At 46.8% G+C, this 19,548-nt stretch overlaps 1 protein-coding gene across 2 annotated transcripts in view; it reads left to right on the forward strand.

The window, feature by feature from the left end:
• Positions 1 to 2,254: 2,254 nt before the first annotated feature.
• Positions 2,255 to 19,548, forward strand: part of MYH9 (myosin heavy chain 9) — a 99,137-nt gene continuing 81,843 nt past the window's right edge. Inside the window, exon 1 of one of the 2 annotated variants that reach the window (XM_075937802.2) lies at positions 2,255 to 2,411. The gene's annotated coding sequence lies outside the window, so the exon portion shown is untranslated. Of the gene's footprint in view, positions 2,412 to 2,838; positions 3,526 to 19,548 lie in introns of those variants that run through there. The other variant, XM_075937811.2, reaches the window with a different exon arrangement.

Below are 19,548 nucleotides of genomic sequence, written 5' to 3' on the forward strand. Positions count from 1 at the left end.
TGTTGAATATCTGATAAACATTTGCTTATTGGATAGTTGACTAGTCCTTCACATCTCTAGTATTGAATGGCTTCCATATGAGGAGCAGTTGACAAGACTGAGACTTTTCAGTTTGGAAAACAGATGACTAAGATAGGATAAGACAAAGGTCTATAAAACCATGGCTGGTATAAAGAAAGTAAATAAGGAAGTATTATTTATTTCTTCTCATAATACAAGGACTAGGCATCACCAAATGAAATTTATAGGCAGCAGGTTTAAAACAAACAAAAGTATTTTTTCATCCAACACACAGCCAAATTGTGGAACACCTTGCCAGAGGATGTTGTGAAGGCCAAATCTATAACAGGGTTAAAAAACCCCCCAAGATAAGTTCATGGAAGATAGGTCCATCAGTGCCTATGAGCCAGGATGGGCAGGGATGATGTCCTTAGCCTCTGTTTGCCAGAAATTGGGAATAGGTGATGGGGATGGATCATTTGATGACTACCTGTTCTGTTTATTCCCTCTGAGGCACCTGATAGTGGCCACTGTTGGAACACAGGATGAGGGATGTTAAATATTGGTTAATTAAATAGTCAAGTAACCTCTAGTTTAAAGAGAAGCCCGGGCTTCATTTGCAAGTGCGGTATGCCTACATTACCCCGCTAGTTCGAACTAGCGGGGTAGTGTAGACATACCCTATGGCAATTCTTATGTTAACTACTCTCCAGTAATATGCAGACTTGTTTTATGATGCCGCTGATGTCTTTCTCTTTCCTAAATGTATCTTTGGATATAATGGGCCATTCCATCATTTTATCCATATCAATACTGTTGATTATGCAGGTGTCCCTGGTTCCCTCTTGTCCTGTCTCTCCTGCATTCTGTCTTTGGTGATAGCTCATTTTCAAGGCCAAGATCTGTCCTGTATGGAGTCCCACACAGTTAAATTTGCAGCCCTCTTAGTCTTTTCCACCAGAATTCTTTTCACTCATCTGTATCTTTTACCTCCCTGTTACTTAGCCATATGTATCTTTCACCACCTTTAGCGACTTCTCCTACTCCACCTTTTGTGTCTTGATCAAATAAACTTGTAACTTTGTTCCAACTTCCTTCAGATAAATCTAAGACAGAAGTGCTTCTCTTGGGCAAGAAATGCTTGTTCAAACACATTTTCATTTCTTCATTTTTTTTTTCAGCTTAAGCCTCTCATTTGCCTTTTCGGTTGATCAGCTTAGCATTACTCTCAACCTTTCTGTTACATTGTCTATGCCCATGACATTGTTTACCCCATAACGCTTGTGTGAGAGGCTCCACGTGGGTGGTACCTTGCATTTTTATTTACCTGAAAAAAGCCTGATACTTATATAGTACAAAAGCTTCAGAGGGGCAGCAGAGTTAGTCTGTAACTGGGAAAATGTAAAAAACAACAAACAGTCTAGCAGCACCTTAAAGACTACAAAACATGTAGACCCATTTCTTCAGTAATCATAAACCTACTAATAAATAGGTCAAGCTTCCTATCAACACTTCTGCAACATTGCTCACATTTCACTGCCACTGACTTCTGAAAGTCTTAGCCATGATTTAGTCTTTCTCTCTTCTAATCTTGACTATGACCTCATCCTCTTCTGTGGTCACCTCAGCTGTTGAAATTTCAGCAAGCAAAGAAAATTGTTGCCTATGGTTTCGCATGTACAGGAATGAAAAGGTGACACCAGGATGGGCCCAGTAGCACCTGCCCCAGGGATTTCCTGACTGCCTCTGGTGGAGGAGGTGCCAGACTGGGGCAAGGCATATGGGATGAATGGCTTTGGGCAAGGCCAGGCACCACCCACCTAGAGGCTGAGCTATGATTGTGGGAGTGTGGCTGGACATCACTGGAGTGAGGTGAATGTGGGGCACGCATGGGAAGCCTCTACCACCCCCACAAAGTTGTCGTCCCCTCTCCCGCCCCCGCCAATTACCTCATCTGACTCTGGCAGGGCCAGCCTGACAAAACGCGGCCTATTCTAGTTCTTATTGGCTGGCCATCATGTCAATCTACCATCCTCCCTGACTCAGCGTCCATTGGCCTGGGCTCTTTGGGGGCGGAGTGATGCTTGTTCTCGAGCGTTAGCGGCGGAGCTTAGAACGCCACGCCCTCTTCCTAGCGCCACTTGCCCCGCCTCCTCAGCCGCTGTTGGCTGCGGTCGAAGTCAATCAGGAGCAAGCGGTGTTTCTATTGGTGGGCGATAGGGAAACGGGGCGGGGCTTTTGCTTGGCCGCGGCCGCTCCCCCCCGGCTTGAAACCTCGCAGTGCCGGGGAGTTTAGAGGCGTTGAAGCCGGAGCAGAGCGGCGAGTCCGTGCAAGGAGCCGGCCCCGAGGATCAGTCTCTCAGCGCCAGGAGCAGGCGCCGCGGCTTCTCGCAGGCTTTGGCTGGACTCAGGTGAGGTGCGGGGGCGCGGACGAGGAACGCAGCGCTCGGCTCTCGGGCTGGCGCTAGCGGCTTTGCGAGTGGGTTGGGGCGGTCGGGCGGTTCGGATCCGGTGCCTGGGAGCCGTTTGTCTCGCCCCCGGCTTCGCCCGGCCTGGCAGCGCAGCCGTTACCTGCCGTCTCCTCTCTCCGCCCCGGGCGCAGCGCCTAGGTCAGGGTCACGGAGGTGCCCCCTCCGCGTCCCGTGCAGGGCGAGCCCTGGGCCGGGGGGCAGCGAAGCACGTGCCCGCGCCTTTCCGCCGCGGTGGCGCTGTGCCGCGGGCGTTCCCTGCCGGCGCGCGGGTGGGGGGTTGTGCCGCTCGCGCGGGTTCACTCCCCCCTCCCCCCCCCCCAGCGCGCGAGAGTAACGGGCGGGCGAAGGGACCGTTTGGCAGCTGTCAGGGCTCCCGCCCTGAGTCACGGGCTGACAGTCCCGCGGCAAGGCGCTTGCAACGGGCTTGGCTTCCGCCCTGCGACCCAGACTTCCTCATTCGCCTGGCTCCGCCGCGGGGAGGGAGTGGCGGGGCGAGATGCAGCTTGCCAGTGCGCCGAGAGCGCGAGGCTTTCCTGCCCCGATCCAGCACCCGCCACCGGGACACCCTCCCGCTTTCTTACCCGCCGGCCTGCGCCTGGGGCAGACACAAACACTGGCGTCCCTCCCCTCCCCCCGGCCCTTGGGGGTGAGGCGCACCCCCGCGAGCTTATCCGCGCTCCTGTCCTGAGCTGCCTCCCGGCGGTGTGACATGCGCCTTAAGGCAGGAGCTTGTGCTGTGGAGTAGGCTGTAGTGTGATGGTAACCGTGTGCCCTGGTCAGGGGAAGGAGGCAGTTCTCACAATGGCTACTAGTGTCCTCTTCCATCCCGGACCTGCTGCTGAATCACCTTTGTGCGGCTCTGCAGTGCTTCCTGTTAGTGGGTCTCTCTGTCCTTGCCGCCCCAAGCCTGGGCTAAGGGCTTTTGCGGAGGAGACTATTTAACAGGCCTGTCTTACCTAAACTGACGGGTTTGAGAGTCGAAGCTGAATGGGTGTTATTCTAGAAGGAATCCGAATCAGCAAGCCATGACGCCCTGCCCTTCTCTGTAAAGAAGGTACAGAGTAATTTGCATAGAGGTGTGGAGTTTTATGAACCATGATTCTGAAATTGAAACTCACATCCTTAACTCTTTTTTTTTTTTTTTTTTTTAAATCAGCATAGGTGACTTCCGAGTTATTTGTTTTAAGAGGTGAAACCCCTCTGATTAGTTACCACTTGTATAAAGAATAATTTATAACTTAATCACCAGGTAACTATGATTAATTTGGTTGTGGCACTCCAGTGAAAGCAAACCTTGGTACAGCTTTGTATTGACTCATATGCTCAGAGTTGCTAGAGTTGGGGCATTCAAATGTTAAGCTTAGCTGAGATAAGCAAATATTTCTACTATGTGGTATGTTGAGAGGTACCAATTGGAAGAAAATTAATACATGAAAGTGGAGCTACTTTAGTAATTAAGTATTTTGAAATTGTGCAGGATAATGCTAATAGCCCTAATAAGCACATGATACTACTGAGCTGGGAATTCTGGCCATGTGAAACTGCCTCTGAAGCTATGTCTGTAGTAAATTGTACAGTTTACCTTCTCATTGAAACTTCACATCAATAGAGGCTAGTTAGGGTGGCCTGTTTTTCTTGAGCATTACTTCAACAGATATGTATATTTTGTAGAAAAGAGATTTTTTTTCTGTAGTGCCTGCCTAAGATTTTCATTAGTTTTCTTGAAAATTGGTGTAGAATCATGAATGGTGCCAGATAAATAGCTATGAAATGTATGGGTCATAGCCAGTCTGAAGAGTGCAGACAAGGTTGAATGCCTTATGTAGTGTTCTCTCTCAATGTTTAACTTGTCTTGCCGAGATCTGATGTTGTAAATTTTCAGTTCATAATCCTATGTATTTGTTGGTCTCTAAGGAGCCATGGGACAACTTGTTAGTCTGTAACTTTAAAAACAACATGTCTACTGCTCTAAGACTTAAGTAGCTAGACCTGTGGTGTCCAACTTGTTTTGAAAACAATAACTACTACTGTTAATGGCTACTACTATAGCTAACTAGCCACACTCACCTGGCCAAATAGCCACATGTGGCTAGTGTGTTGGACACTACGGAGCTAGACCCTTGTCAACTTGACCTCTTTATTCTTGGAGAGGGTGTGGCTGTTGAAAATGTACAGTATTTCTTTTCTAGATGTCTTCTGATTGGCTTCCTTAAAATGGACTAAAGAAAACAAGTCTGTGTATTATCACAGCTTTAAACCTATGTTGTAAAGTGACTCTGAAATAATGAAAAGTTCAGGAAAATATTTATCCATAAGGTAGCACTGGAAGGTGCTGTACATATATCTTCACTTTGGAGGCTTCATACTTTTTTGGGGGGGGGGGGGGATTGCATTGCAATTTAAAAACTTGAACTCTCCCACACCAAGATGGGATATTTACAAAATCTGGGCTGCATACCAGTGTCTGCACTGCACTTGAACAGACCTTTAGCTCTGCGAGTCTGAGTTTTTAATTGCAGTGTAAACATGCCCCATATGTCCTCCTAAGCATTTGTTTCCCTGATATGAAAAATGCCAGGAAGTGAAGGTCTTGTGTTAAGTCTGTAGTAAGGAGCAACTAGCACTTTAATTGTTTGAACATTTGTGTGTGAGACACATTTATAAAGCACTCAGGCATACTGATAATCCAAATGCTCACTGTCTGACTGGTAGGAGGCAATGAGAAAGCATGAAGCAATATTTTATTGATCTTGTTTTAAAAATGCCTTATTAAATGATGCAATAAACCCTATTTCATAGGATAATTCTCTTCCAAACTATTTCCAGGTGAGAACATGAATGTGCATGCCTGCATGGTTAACTGTTTGAAAATGTAGATATTAAGTTGCTTGTGTCTAAAATATTTCGGGTACTGTTTGGACACCACTCTGTGGGAGGTGACTGTCTCGTGACTTTTTCAATATGCTGAGTTTCTGGGAGATGAACAGTGTGCCTAGTTTGTTCTTGAGTTTTGCTACCTCTAACCTTCTTGTTAGACTTGAATTACTTACGCTTGGCTCATACTCAAGACTCTTGCATACGAGTAGCCTTCTGAATCTTTCTTTTGCCCAGGATTATGTAATTTTTAGGAATCTATATGACAGGGTGAAATCCAAGCATGGACCTGCTGGAGGTATAGGCACATTTTTATGGTTGATATAGGACTTAAAGAAAAATTAAGAGTTACTCAGAATTCTTTCTGCAGTAGGCCTATATTGTTACAGGACAGCCTTAGGTTTTCTTAGCGAAGAGGCTCTCTAACAGCTAAACTTTAAGGTTTAGAAACTGGTGTGAAAATTTTCTGAAAGATTTCTGAATTCACCTGAATGAATGTAAAATTGACCATGCTCTTGTTGTAAATGCAATACTTAATCTGAAAGGATGCAAGATTGCATTGAAGGTTGATCCGGACTTCTGTGTGAATGTTAATCAATGTGCTTAATGCTTTAAATTACAAATAAACATGTAATACAGCTGTTCGCATGTGAGTTAAAGAAAATATTTCCTTGTGTTCATTTTCAGTAATTCCTGAGGGCTGAGATAAAGCTGTAATAGTATAGTATTGCCTTCAGCAGCGTTGTTTTAGCTGGCAATCAATCTAGCTCTGTGCCAGCTTGAGGTGACCTTGCATCTTCAGTTTTTTTTGGTCTGAGAAACTGTTCAGTAAGACTAATTCAGTCTTCTGGTGCAAAAGGATGTGGAAACTCACAATCTATCTTGGAGCGGTATTCAGTAATGCAAACTGTATGTAGCCATGTGCAATTGCAGTGTCTGCCCTGGAAGTTATTACCAGTGGGTGTGTCCTGACAAATTAGGAGTACATTAACTAGAGGTTTGTGTTAATCTCTATGCCCACATGTAATTATGGTTTATTCCTTTCATGCACACTTTCCCTTTAAATCTCTTGTTGCTGTGACTTCAATCTGTAACAGAGGACAATAGTATATGATGAAAAATTTAGCAAGTTTCGAAATGTTTGTCATGATTAGGAGCACCATGAATCTTGCTGCTCCTCAAAAACTATAGTTTTATTGATCCATCTTGGCAGGAAGTCCATGTGATGTAGTTTAAGATATTTAAAGTTGTAAGGCAGGTTCTAATTTTGATTTTTTTTTTTTTTTTTAAGTAAAGCACCTTTTTGCATTCAGGCATGAGTTGTTTCGTGTTAGTCAAGATTGCAAATTTCTGTCTATTCTTAAGTAAAATGTATTTTTGTGGTTCCATTAGCTGTAAAGGGATTTAGTGATGTCACAATGTAGAATACCTTAACTTCCTTTAAATGTACCCTGCATCTTCACCTAGAACATAAGAATGACCCTACTGAGTCAGACCAAAGATCCATTTAGCCCAGTATCCTGTCTACTGACAATGGCCTATACCAGATGCCCCAGAGGTAATCATCACATGATCCCTCCCCTGTCACCCACCTCCAGAGAAACAGAGGCTAGGGACACCACTTCTACCTGTCCTGGATAATAGCCATTGATAGACCTAACCTCCATGAATGCTTGTATACTTAACCTCCACCTGTATACTTGAATTATGCTGTCTTTTGACCAACCTTGATATGCAGGATGCTTTACAGTTAGAATGCTGGCTGTGTCTTAGGGTGGCTGCGTTTGCCAGTTGGAGTGATTTTAGTTGTGTACTTGGTGCCATTTTGAGTAGAAGTGAACTAGAATGACTGATCTGATATTTAGAGCAAGACTGTAGTAGTAATTTTAGTTACATTTGAGTGTGAGATTAAACCACTACAACAGTTACTTGTTAACACCCGTCTCCCAAAATGTAACAGGTAACTATCTACAGAATATGGTTTACCAGGTGAACTTCACAGCCAAAAAGCCCTTGCTTTTTCATGGTGAACTATTGAGCAGGGTCTCTTGTTCTATGTGTAGAATGCCTTGCAAAATGCGTTGCCAACCTGGCCATTGCCTTTATATGATACTACAATATGAATGTTAACATTAGCATGTCATAGGGTTTTTTAACACTTTAGCATGCAATAAAAACTTCATCTGCTCTATTTAATTTGATTCAAAAGTCTTAAATTATTAGCTCAAATTCTTCTGTATAAGATACTGTATGTAAGGCAATATGAAATGCATGCGCATTCATGCATGCATGCACACACACACTAGGGATGTCAATTGAATAGTTGAGAGAACCTCATGAATTCTTATTGGTTATTTGACTATTCTGTAGTCCCCAAGGAGCCCCCTGACACTCACATTGCTGCCTCTGTATTGGAGGCAGTAGCATGGAGTGCCAGGCAAGAGCTGGCTCATGAGGGGAGCCAGTTTAAAAACCAGCTCCCCTCGCAGACTGGTTGCCTGTTGCCCCGCACTGCTGCCTCTGATATAGAGGCATCAGCCCCTGTTGGGATGTGTGTGTCTGAGCACCCAGACACAGCGTGAGCTGGGACTCAGCTGCGCTGCCTGCTCACCTGGCTCCTAATACACTTTAAATGCAGAGCTGCTGCAGGGGTAGGTCCTGGACCCAGCCTGAGCCAGGTTGCTGGCCAGCTTGTTAAAAAATGTACTGGGCGGGTGCGGGGAGGAATGCATGTAGTCTGTAGCATTAAGCTATGAGCTTTTGCTTATCGGTTAATCGACTACACTATTACATCCCTAACACACTCTTAATATTGACAGTCATGTGTAATGGTAATGATTCAGCCACCTAAAAATGAAGTTGTTCAGGAATTCCATTGACTTAAAGATTATTTTTAAATATTAAATCTGGAAATGTGGCATCAACCACAACTGTCTAGTTCTCTCCTCTTCCACTTAAAGGTAACTTCCATGTAAAATACAAGGGGAGAAAAAGTGGAAATATGATTGACAGGATGGACTCTAATTCTTGGATATGGGTGTAAAAAACCAATATGCATGTCAAACTGATATTTTTGATTGGTAAAATATGGTGGTATGTCTACTGCATCTACTTTAGAAAAAGAGTAATTTGTCAGTATTTTTGCTTGATTAGGTACTGGTGGAGATTCATCATGTAGACTTTAGCTTCTCCTTAAGTGTGGTGGACAGGGTAAATTTATTGTGGCCCATGCAGGAAGGCTATTGCTCTTTGATTGAGGAATGAGAATGCGAATGCTCATACTTAGTTCTATTTTTTTCATCAGTGGAACTTCGTCTAGTACATGATATTTTTCCAAATTATGCCTTTATAGCAGTGGTTCTCAAACTTTTTGGCCTGTGGCCCACCTGGCTCAATGCAAACCTTTCAATGAATCACCAGTTGCTAATGGAAACTCACCATTAATTACATACTTACACCCAAGCCATTTTTGCTAGTGCTGCAGCTAGGGAAAAGGGTTTAATTTAACCAGTAAGAAAGGAAATACTTATTTAAATTCAACAGATTAACTTTCTCACGTTTATCAAACTTTATTTTAAATAAAGTAAAATATTTAATTTTATGTCAAACACAAAAGGTTCCCATGTTTTCTTCATTTATGGCAGGGGTGGAGAACCTTTTTGGTCAGGGCCATTGATCCAGAGAAAAATCTATGGGGGGGGTGGGTCACACAAGTAAGAACCCCCTCCAACCCACCTCTGCAAATCCCCAACTCTCATTGATATGGCTCCAGCTAAGACACTTCAACCGGTGTGAGGGAGGGGAAGAGACAGGGAGGTGAATGACTAGCTGATAAGCAAATGCTTATTGGATAATCAACACACTAGTCACTCCCTCCTTTCTCCCCCCTGGAAAGAGGTAGCAAGTGGGGGGTGCTTCAAAGCGACAGTGCTGTGTGGAGCCCAGGGCCAGACCCTGAGCTCCACCTGGTGCTGCAGCTTTGAAACAATGCATGCAGCCCAGGTCCCCAGCTGGCCCTGGGCTGCCTGCAGCATTTTAAAGCAGCAGCGCCATGTGGAGCCCAGGGTTAGCTGGGCACTCACCAGCTGACCCTGGGCTCCATGCAGCGTTGCTTTGAAATGCCACGGGAAGCATGGGACCAGCAGGAGTCTGCTTGAGTCCCCCCACTGGCCCTGTGCTCCCCGCAGTGCTTGTGCCTTTTAAGTGTGGAAAAAGCCCTGGGATTGTTGCTATACTTCAGAGGCAGAGGCGCCCTTATCAACTATTTGATTAGCCCATTAATCTAAATTTAACATCCTTAGTTCAGGGCTTCCTGTAAGCCAGATTTACTCTTCTGGCGTTCCAGGGTTAGTGGGTTTTGAGGAACCCCTCCCCATCGCTTTGGGGTTGGGCCAAAATGGGGGGTTCAGTGTGTGGGATAGGGCTGCAAGTGAGAGGGATGGAGGTGCAGGAGGAGGTGTGAGTGCGAGGTCTGTATGGGAGGTAGGGTGCAGGAGCAGGCTGGGGGTAGGGTGTCTGGTCAAGAGGAACAGTGCAGGAGCAGCCTCCAGATACCACATCATTGCACTGCTGTTTTCCCCCAGCAAAGGGGAAGGGAGCCACTTGCTCTGCCTATCTCTGTGAGTTGGTCAGGTAGGGAAGGCTGCGGCTTTTTTTCACCCCCTGCCACCTGTACACCCTCTAGTGCTGGCTCCCCACTGTGGGGGGGGCGGGGGGCGGGCTGAGCTCAAGCCGTGGACCATACTTTGAGAGCCACTGCTTTATAAGGAGGGGAGCATGAAATTGCAGGGCGTGTGCTGCCTGTCAGAAAATTTGCTACTACCTCTTCTGCTTAAGATGAATCCCTTCCCATTCTTTTGTATTTGGAGTCTGCTACTTATGAACAGCGCTTGCATTTCAGACTAGTAAAAGAACAGGTCTCATACTTTAACCCAGCATTTCCCAAACAATGGGCCGCGGGGGGGGGGGAGGAATACCAGGCCTCAGCATGGCTGCCGGGAGGGGAGCGGGGCGGGGCAGGCTTGGGGGAGGTGCGAGAGCCCGTTTCCCCCACACACTATCGGGAAGAAGGGTTGGGGGCAGTGGGGCTGTCTGGTGGAGAGCGTGGTGAGCGGGTGGCAGGAGATCGGGAGGAGGACGACGGGAGAATCAGCCTTCGGAAGCAGGGCTGAACGGGGGCAGCAGGGCTGGACTGGGGAGATCGGGGGGGGGGGGGGGGGGGGGGGAGCAAATCAGCTGGTGGGAAGAGAGACTGACCTGGGGATTCCATTTTGCACCCCCCCCCCCCATAACCTCCCTCAAGTAGTTGCGAACTGCCTGGCTGGTAGACACGCTCGCGCAGCATGAGCACATCTACCAGCTAAGCAGTTCGCAGCCACAGACCGATACACCTAATAATAATAAAACTTACCTAATTAGAAAATACTGGACATTTTATGTTTCCCAGACAGAACCCTCAAATACCAGACTGTCTGGTACAAAACTGGACACCTGCCAACCCTACCCTTCCTTGTACCCCCCCTCCTGGCCAGATACTCTATCCCCAATCTGCTCTTGCTCCCGCCTCCTGAAGTGCCCATGTGGCACCAGGTCCCCCAAGCCCTGGCCCAGGCAGAGTGTGCAGCTGGGTGAAACACTGAAAATTTATTCATTTTTAATTTTTGTATATGCGTTTATATTTTTGGTCTGCAAAAAAAATTATTGAAAAAAATGGGTACCAACTAAAGTTAAAAAGTCTGGGAAACCTGGTCTGGCCAGCTTTCTATCCATCTTACAGTCCATTTATCCAATCTATATTCCTTTAATTTGCTGGCAAGAATATTCTGGGTGACTGTATCAAAAGCTTTGCTAAAGCTGGCACTGGGGGTTTGGGAGGACCAGAAACAACTTAGTTGAATATTCATCATTTGCTTAATGAATATGCAGATGAATGTTACCAGTCCTCCAAAAGCTCGTGAATGGATTTACTGCTCCCTGTGTCAAAGTTTGGGAACCCCTGCTTTAACCAGTTTTCAGGATAAAGGAAATATAACAGGAGTGACAGAATGTGGGGAAAGCACTCATATTTATGGTAAGTGCTCTAGAGCAGTGGTTCTCAACCTTTCCAGAGGTCTGTACCTCTTCCGAGGCCTAAAATTTGTCTTATGTGCCCCAAGTGTCACCTCACTTAAAACCTTGCTTACGAAGTTAGACATAAAAATACAAACGTGTCAGACACACTTGTTGAAAAAGTGCTTGCATTCTCGCATCCTATTTACAATATTAATATTCCAAGCAATTTATTTTGGATTTGTACTCTGTGGTACCTGAACTTGTGGTGTCGTTTTTTTTAAACTTATGACTCTTGTGGCGATGGCAGGATTGAAGCCAGAGACATGCTTCCCAGAGCTGAAGTATTTAACTTAGCCTTTCAGGGCTCCCTGTGCCTTGTTGCCATCTATTGCCAGCCCTGCACTTGCGATCTCTCCTTTTCCCCCCACCCTGTAGTGCCGTGGTCACCAACAAGTCGATCGTGATTGACTGGTCGATTGTGAGGCCTCAACCAGTCGATCATGAGGCATCCTGCCCGGCGCCCCCCCCATTCCCTCCCGAGAAACCCCACTACCTACCTCAACTGAAAATGGAGGTAGTACTGGTTTCCCGGGGATGGATAGAAGTCCCGCAGCTTAGCGCCATTTCCGGCGATTCTGGAAGTGCGCTAGCTGCTCTGCCGGGAGTACTGTGGGAGGGAGCATCGGCTCCAGAGGAGGAGCACAGCGACTTTCCTGCACCGCACAGGAGGAGTGAGTCAGCCCCCGGGGCAGGTGCGTGTGGGGCTTCCTTGTGCCGGGGGAGTAAGAGTTGGGCCTGGAGGCTTCCCCAGGGGATGGAGGGGAGAATCCGGGGAGGAGGCAGATGCAGGGGACTCTCTGCCTCCACTGCCTCCCTCAACCCCTGTTCCCACTTCCCCATTTCCTCTCTCCAGTGCCTAGTTCCCTCTCCCCAGCTACAGAACTGTCCCCATTCCCATCCCCACTCTCTGAACTCTGTCCCCACTGCCCTGTCCCCAGCTACAGAACTCTGTCCCCTGCCAAAGCACCCACTAGCATCCTTCCCCAGTACAATGTCTCCTGTTCCCACCAACACAGTTGGGGCCACATTAGTGAAGCTTGGGCGGGGGGTGGTGGTTTTTTTTTCCATTTCACTTGTGTGGCCCCAACTGACTTCTCTTGGGTCAGTGACCCCTGACTCAAGACAGGTTCCCTGCCCTTCTCAGAAATAAAGACAATGCAGAAACTTTTTGTTTGACACAGTATTTTATTTAAAAATGAAGCCTGGCCAACAAACCCCAAATTGGGGCCAAGCCCCCCTCTGGCCACAGCATCATAACACTCCTGCGCTCTCCTTTCTCCCAGACCCTACATCTGAGCCTATCCTACACTGGAACCCCCTGCTCTGAGCCCGTCACATACCCCAACCCAAATTCCCGAACCCTCACATCCAGAAGTCTGTGGCTTGCTTAGTACCCTAACCCTACATCTGACCCCAACACTGCCCAGCTTGATGCCCTCTCCCCGAGCCAGTGTCCCCTTATCCACCTTCTCCTGCATCCATATTTCCTCCCAGAGCTTGCACCTCTCACCCTTTCCCACACCGAAATTCCTCATTTCCCACCCCAGAGCCTTCACATCCTGTCTCAACTCAGCAAGGTTACGGTTAGACTGCAGGAGTTTTTCTGGATTCCGGAGATATCCCAGAAAAACTATTCTGCATCCAGGGATGCATTTGTTCTTCCACTTCTTTTAGTGGAAGAGCAAACATGATCTTTCGGTCACCTCTATATTCCTCTTTCCACAAGGAATAAGGGGGCATCCAAAAAGGGGGTTTTCTGACATTTGGTCCAGTCTAGACAGGCTAAATGTTGGAAAAACCTCTTCCTACAGAAGAATTGGGGGGGGGGGGGGGGAAGCAGCAGTATAAGGGTGGGGGATAGCAAGTGATGGAGAGGAGGAGAATAGAGAGGGCGGAGCTTCAAGGAAGGGGCGGGGTGGTAGATCTTGGCTTGTTCTGTCGCTTAAAGTGATCTTGGGTGTGAAAGTTGAAGACCACTGCTGTAGTGCAACCCTCGTGAGGGTCACAGCCTCCAGTTGAGAAATACTGATTTAGGGAAACTGAATTCCTCCTGAAAGACCTCTGCATACCCCCAGAGATATGTGCACCCCTGGTGCTACTGCTCTGGAAACACTTCATAGGAGGGCTTGTTCATCTAAACCAGTAAAAGACTGAAAGGGTTATTGTATGTATATCTTCCTTATTGAAAATGGACAACTTCCTCTTTAGAAAGAAGGCAAAGGTAGAGGTCAGGGCTGGAAGACTCACCAGAAGAAGCAAGTTAGCTTTAAACTCATGGCTGATAAGGCAAAGGAAAACTCAATATAGCAGAAACAAGTGGAAACTGGAAAACCTCGGATGCACAGTAGGAGATGTTAGTGCACAATTAACCAAAAAGCCCAGGCTTATCAGTTATCCTAATGACTGTACCAGAGGCAGCAAGGGGGGGTGGAGATGGGAGCTGCCCCCCCCCCCCACCCCATGCTGCCACAAACGTGGCAGGTCAAGCAGGAGCCCGTAAATGTGGGAAACCAGCTTTCAAGCCAGCTTCCCCTTGTGTATTGGCTCCCACAGAGCTGCTTGCCCTCTCCTCACACTGCTGACCCCTCTATCAGACAGCAGTGGGGGGAGGGGCAGGCAGAAGTCGATATATGTGGGGAGCTGGATTTTAAGCTGGCTCTCCTTGTGTGCTGGCTCCTTAGGGCTGCCTGCCTCCCACAGAGTCAATGGTGGGGAGGGGGGAGAGAGAAGCTGGCACCTCGAGAGCACTAGGTACTGCCTGCTCCCCTGCATGTAAATGTATAACTGCTAAAAATTCAAGCAGTTACATTTACACAAACACAATAGTTAACATCTCTAATTTGAACTAGAGATGTTGATTGAATAAACATGTAGCCACATAAACTTTGGGTTATGCTATTATTTGATAGGCTCTGTGGGTGTGGCCGGCAGCCAGTGAGCTCTTGGCCCCACTCCTGGGGAATACCCTGCACTGCTGCTTCTGTTACGGGAGGAGGCAGGAGGTTCCACAGATGTGGTGTTTGTGGGGAACTGGCTTAGACAGGCATTGTCTCCTTGCCCTCTTTCCTCCAGCCTCTGTATCAGAGGAAACAAGAGGTGGGGCAGTGTTGTTCTCCCCTCTTCCTCCCCCCCCCCCCCAGCAGCTCAAGTCCTAACCTCCCCTTCGCTCACCGTGGGAGGAGCCAGATAGCCAACACAGGATACCCCAGGGATGGAGCTGGCTCCTGCATTGACTACGTGTTGACATCCCTAATTTGAGTGGCTGCCAGGCAACTTCAAGTTTTCATCTGTGGGGATAGTAGGGATGTTAGAATTAGTATATTGTCACATCTGTGTAATTGCTGATTTTTTTTTTTTTTCAGCCGTCTGCCGCCACGTGTAAGTCAGTGCTCAGGGAGCCAGCTTTTAAGCCAGCTACCCAGGCTGCTGCTGCCTCTATCAGGTGGCTATTGGCTGTGCAGGGTGGCAGGCAGCTCCCCATACATGTAACTCTGACTGCTAACTTTCACATCCCTAGAGGTTAGGGAAAATATTGGAATACTTGAAACGTTATTACTTGGAGATAAAAACAAGTTCTGACATGCTGTTGTACTCTTTGGGTACCTATAGGTCAGGATGGTATGGTTATAATAAAATTTTCCTTGGTAAGGGCTTGTGCCCTACAGCTCCACAAAGTAGCCAGCCTTATTTTTCCTTCCCTGTCTTCAAGTGAGATGTAATTAACTTAATCCCAGCCTCCTCTGTGACAAGCAAATGGGTATGTCTACTATGATAATGTAAGCAGCTGGAGAGTTCTCATACTTAAAGCATCTGACTAAACTTTTTGAACACCCCCAAAGAGTCTCATTTGCCTTAATCTAAAGTCTTAAGGGAGAAAGGTGACCCTGAGATAAGGGACTAAAACTGTCTGAAAGTGCTTATACACGCTCATGCAGTGTTCTTGAGGAATTTTACATGTCTGATCAAAGTTCTTGCTTGTTGTTCCAACTCCTGAGGCAACAATCCCCCAGCAAAATTGTTTGAGCAGCAGGGATGGGCTGCAGTTTTCTAAACTGCCGCTGTTGTCTTAGTAGGATTACTCTGTCCAGTGGTCATAAAGTATGTGCTCTCCCTCTGGAATGTTTTCCTTGTGGGCATGCTGTCTCTGGTAGAGGGATTCTCTCTACTGCTGAGAGCATATTGTATATCACTAATAAGAAACAACAGTTGCAGGAAGCCTATAATGCAGGATAGTTATTTTGGATTATTTGTTTTGAGCAAACAGTGTTAGGTAGCAGCTAGCCTAGATTTGCTGAAAATTAAGATGAATCTTGAATTTAAGACAAGGCAACCCCCTGCAAGCATCAGTTGGTATTTTCATACACCAAGTGTGTGCTTTGTAAACCTAGTTAACTTTATGGCCTCACCTATAAAATATAGTATGACTTAGTGTGAGCACAGTTATTGTGTGGGGAGGGAAATGTGACTAATCATTGCCATCACTCTGAGTTGTGATGGCAGTGTTGTCTTATATGATCTCTGGTAGTTCTCACTTAAAACCTTTGTCCTAAAACAGCCACCCTCTGACCAGGATTATACTAGAGCGTCATGTGCCTACCACCTGGTTTGAGAGCAAATTAAGGGACTTCAGAAGATGGTCATACAAAAACATGTATCCCATATTCACCCCTCTGAAAATACCTGCTTAGAGACCTTTTCAAGGAAATCTGTAAGATACATTAAGTCCCCTCTAACTCTTTCTCATGCTTCGCTTTGACTGTGGACTAATTCTGTATCAGAAATTCCCTGTTGTATAGTACAGAGAGGAAAGGTAGAAGGATGTCTTTTTGTGGACATGACTATCCACTTCTAGAATCTAGTTAGTGAATGGCAAACGACACAGTGTAGAAATGGGGGTAGTGCGCATATGAAAATAACTAGTTTTCCAGCAGGGTAGAGATTCAGTGTCTTGATTTGGCCATATTTGAACTCTAGAACTTAAATTTCTCACCAGTGTTTAATTTACCCCTCTTCTCTAGTGAGACCAACTACCTTTGCTCTGTTTTAAAATTTGTGATACCTAGCACATTTGTCACATCCTCTTGTGTTCTATCCAGCTGAATATGACTCCATAATTACCTTTGTTTCTAGATTTCTTTTTCTCATTGGTGAGGGGCATGCACTTAGTGTACAGTGGTATAAATATTTCCGCTTGTAAGTCTGGGTGTAGCACTAATGTCAATTGATTTTTTTTTTAAATAAATCACCAGATATCGGTGTTGAACTATTTCATAATTGCGATGTCTTGGATTAATCAGGCTGTGACTAGAATGCAGAGAAATACTGCTGAGGAAATTCTGCATGCTCCCTCCCACCCCCCCAAAAAAAAAAATATCCATGCGCAACACTCTAACGTTTCGTACAGTTTTCCATATTTGACAAATATAGTGGCTCCAGCATGGCAGTCGGGAGCACATGTCACTGGCTGCACAGAGGTGGGGGAATCACCCTCTAGCTCCCCCACCCTCAGACATGGACTTGGCAGTGAGGCTGAACCCAACCCTGATACAAAGTATGAGCTGAGCCTGCCCCAGAAATTCTAGGATACTGCCTCTCTGTGTCAGGAGCATGAAGTGAGAGAGTCTCTCGCACATCTTGCCTAGCCCCCTGGCCCCCTTTCCAGATGTGGAGCATGCAGGCTCAGTCTGGTGGAATCTGTGTGTGTATTTGGGGAGGGGGGCAGAAGTGTGTGTTTGGGGGGAGGGGTGATCCAGGTGTGGAGTGGGGCTGGAAGCAAGGGGTTAGAACTTCCTGCAGCCCGAGGTGCTTTCTGGGGATGGGTCTGACCCAGCTCCCGTGGCTTCTGAAAGGGAAGAGGAAGTCCTTCTGCACCCCGTCAAGCCAGAATTAGTAGCTGAGCCCAGCGGAAACTAGAAGTCGCTAGGGCGTGTGCAGCTCCCTCTTCCCCCCTCCCCTGTTGTGGTTTACCTTTCTTCTGGCTCTTTCGTTTGCCTAAAACAATGCACCTGTGCTGCTTGGCAGGTGTGCATGACCACTCTTGCCACTTCCTGTTGCTTCCCTATCAGTTCACTTTTCTGTAGGAAAGCAAAAAAAAAAAAAATCTGTGCAGCACATGCTTGTGTGCAGTGGTGCAGAATTCCTCCCAAGAGTAACTATAGTAAATCTAGTAATGATTGCTGTGTGTCTTGAGTAAAAGCTGCATCAAAAGGAACATGGCTCTCTTGCAACACAATCTCTTTAAGTGAAGATGACCATAATGAAGAACTTCTTTAAATTCAAAGGAGGCTGTGTAGGAGTTTCAGGATGGAATTCCTGCTCCCACACTTATTGCAGTGTGCAACATTCATCAATTGGCCGAGTGCACTAGACACTTGGCTTTATAGCAGGGATGGGAAGGAGGTTGGCCTAAATGGGAAGGGACGGGGCTTAAATGGGAAGGAGCAGGGCTACGCCACCCCTAGACCAATCATGGTCTGGGGGCGGGGTGTCCCTTTGCCCCTCCCTTCCCCACTAGGCACCCATGCCCTGAAAGAGTCCTGGCACACTCCCCCACCCCCAGGCCAATCAGGGCCTGGTGCAGGGAGCACAGGAAGCCTCCTCCTGCTCTGCAAGGAGCATGTGGCACTTTGAAGTGCTGCAGGCTCCTAGGAGGGCCAGGGTAGGGCGAAGGAAGCTTTATGCAGTTCCCCTGCCCCCAGGCCCTGATTGGCTTGGGGACAGGGGAGGGCATAAAGCCTCCTTTGCTCGCTCTCTCCCGCCCCCTCCCCCTGCCTTGCAAGCAGTGTGCGGTGCTTCAAAGCACTACGTGCTCCTGGCAGGGTGGGAGGAGGCTTTGCATGCTCTCCTGCTTCCAGGCCAATTAAGGCCTGGGGTCGGTGAAGGGTGTGAAGCCTTCTCTGCTCTGCCCCTGCCCTGCGAGCAGTAAGTGGTGCTTTGAAGCACCGCATGCTGCTCACAGGGCAAGGACAGAAGAGAAGGCTTTGGGTGCTCCCTTACCCCCCCAGGCCTTAATTGGCGTTGGGGTGGGGGAGCAGCAGGGCCTCTGAGGGCTGGATCCACCTGCTTGGCAGGGTGGAATCGGCCTGCAGAGGCCCTTTTGCCCACCCCGGTCTATATCAGGCTATATATGTGTTAGAACAAACAGGATCCAGCTACTGGCCCATAAAATCTATAATATCTTCAGTGATAACTAAGGCTTCAGGTTACAACCCTCTTTACAAACTGAGGTATGGCTTTGAATGTGTTCTTTTCTGGTTCATCTTTCTACTCATTTGGCCACAGGATTCTCTCTGCCTGTACTAAGAAGCCCTAAGGAGCTGAAACCAAACAGTTCCTCAGCAAATTCAGAGGAACAATAATAATGACACACAGATACTGCAGTCTTGTGAGAAGTTGCAGTCTGGTAGTTCATTGTCATGATGCATTTTATCTCAGCATACTGCATGTTCCAGTTAGGCAGCGTCTGCTATATAATTGGATCTCCTTAAATGTGGGGTGTTTTTGTGTGTGGTGTTTTTTTTTTTTAAATGTATTGGTTTTTGACAGACTAAACTCAGATGGCTGGGGAATGGGGAATAGTTCTATCAACAGAATCTAGTCAAGAATCCTGCTCGGATCATAGGTTTGAATAGGACTTCTGGCATGTCTGTTGGTGATTCTGATTAACCAAGCTGCTCAAGATGAGTTTCTTTAAGCCTTCTACATTAGCAAAGAGAATCCAAGTTCTCCCACTGGGAAGAGATTCTTAGCTGTTATTGAATTGTACCTTAATCTACTACTAACACCATTTCTCTAATGATGATGTATTTTCGTTGTGACAAGGTTCTGAGTGAGTTTGCCCTTATTGATGGAAAGTCCTAAGCTGATTTATTTAGTGGGTTGTAACTACATTGTTCAAAAAACTTAAAACTGTTAAATGTGAACTGAATACATGAAGTATCTGGACAGTGCCAATTACCTAAAAGAAGCTAACCTTCATTTTCCCTTTTCTAATCTTGTCTCTGCAATGCTGGCATAAAGGTCACTCAATACAGTGTCAGGATAACTTCCCTTGTAGATGATGCACTTAAATGTAATAGTGTCTTATTAGATG

This window comes from Pelodiscus sinensis, chromosome 1 (genome assembly GCF_052426305.1).
Source record: "Pelodiscus sinensis isolate ZL-2025 chromosome 1, ASM5242630v1, whole genome shotgun sequence".
In the NCBI taxonomy this organism is placed as follows: Eukaryota; Metazoa; Chordata; order Testudines; family Trionychidae; genus Pelodiscus; species Pelodiscus sinensis.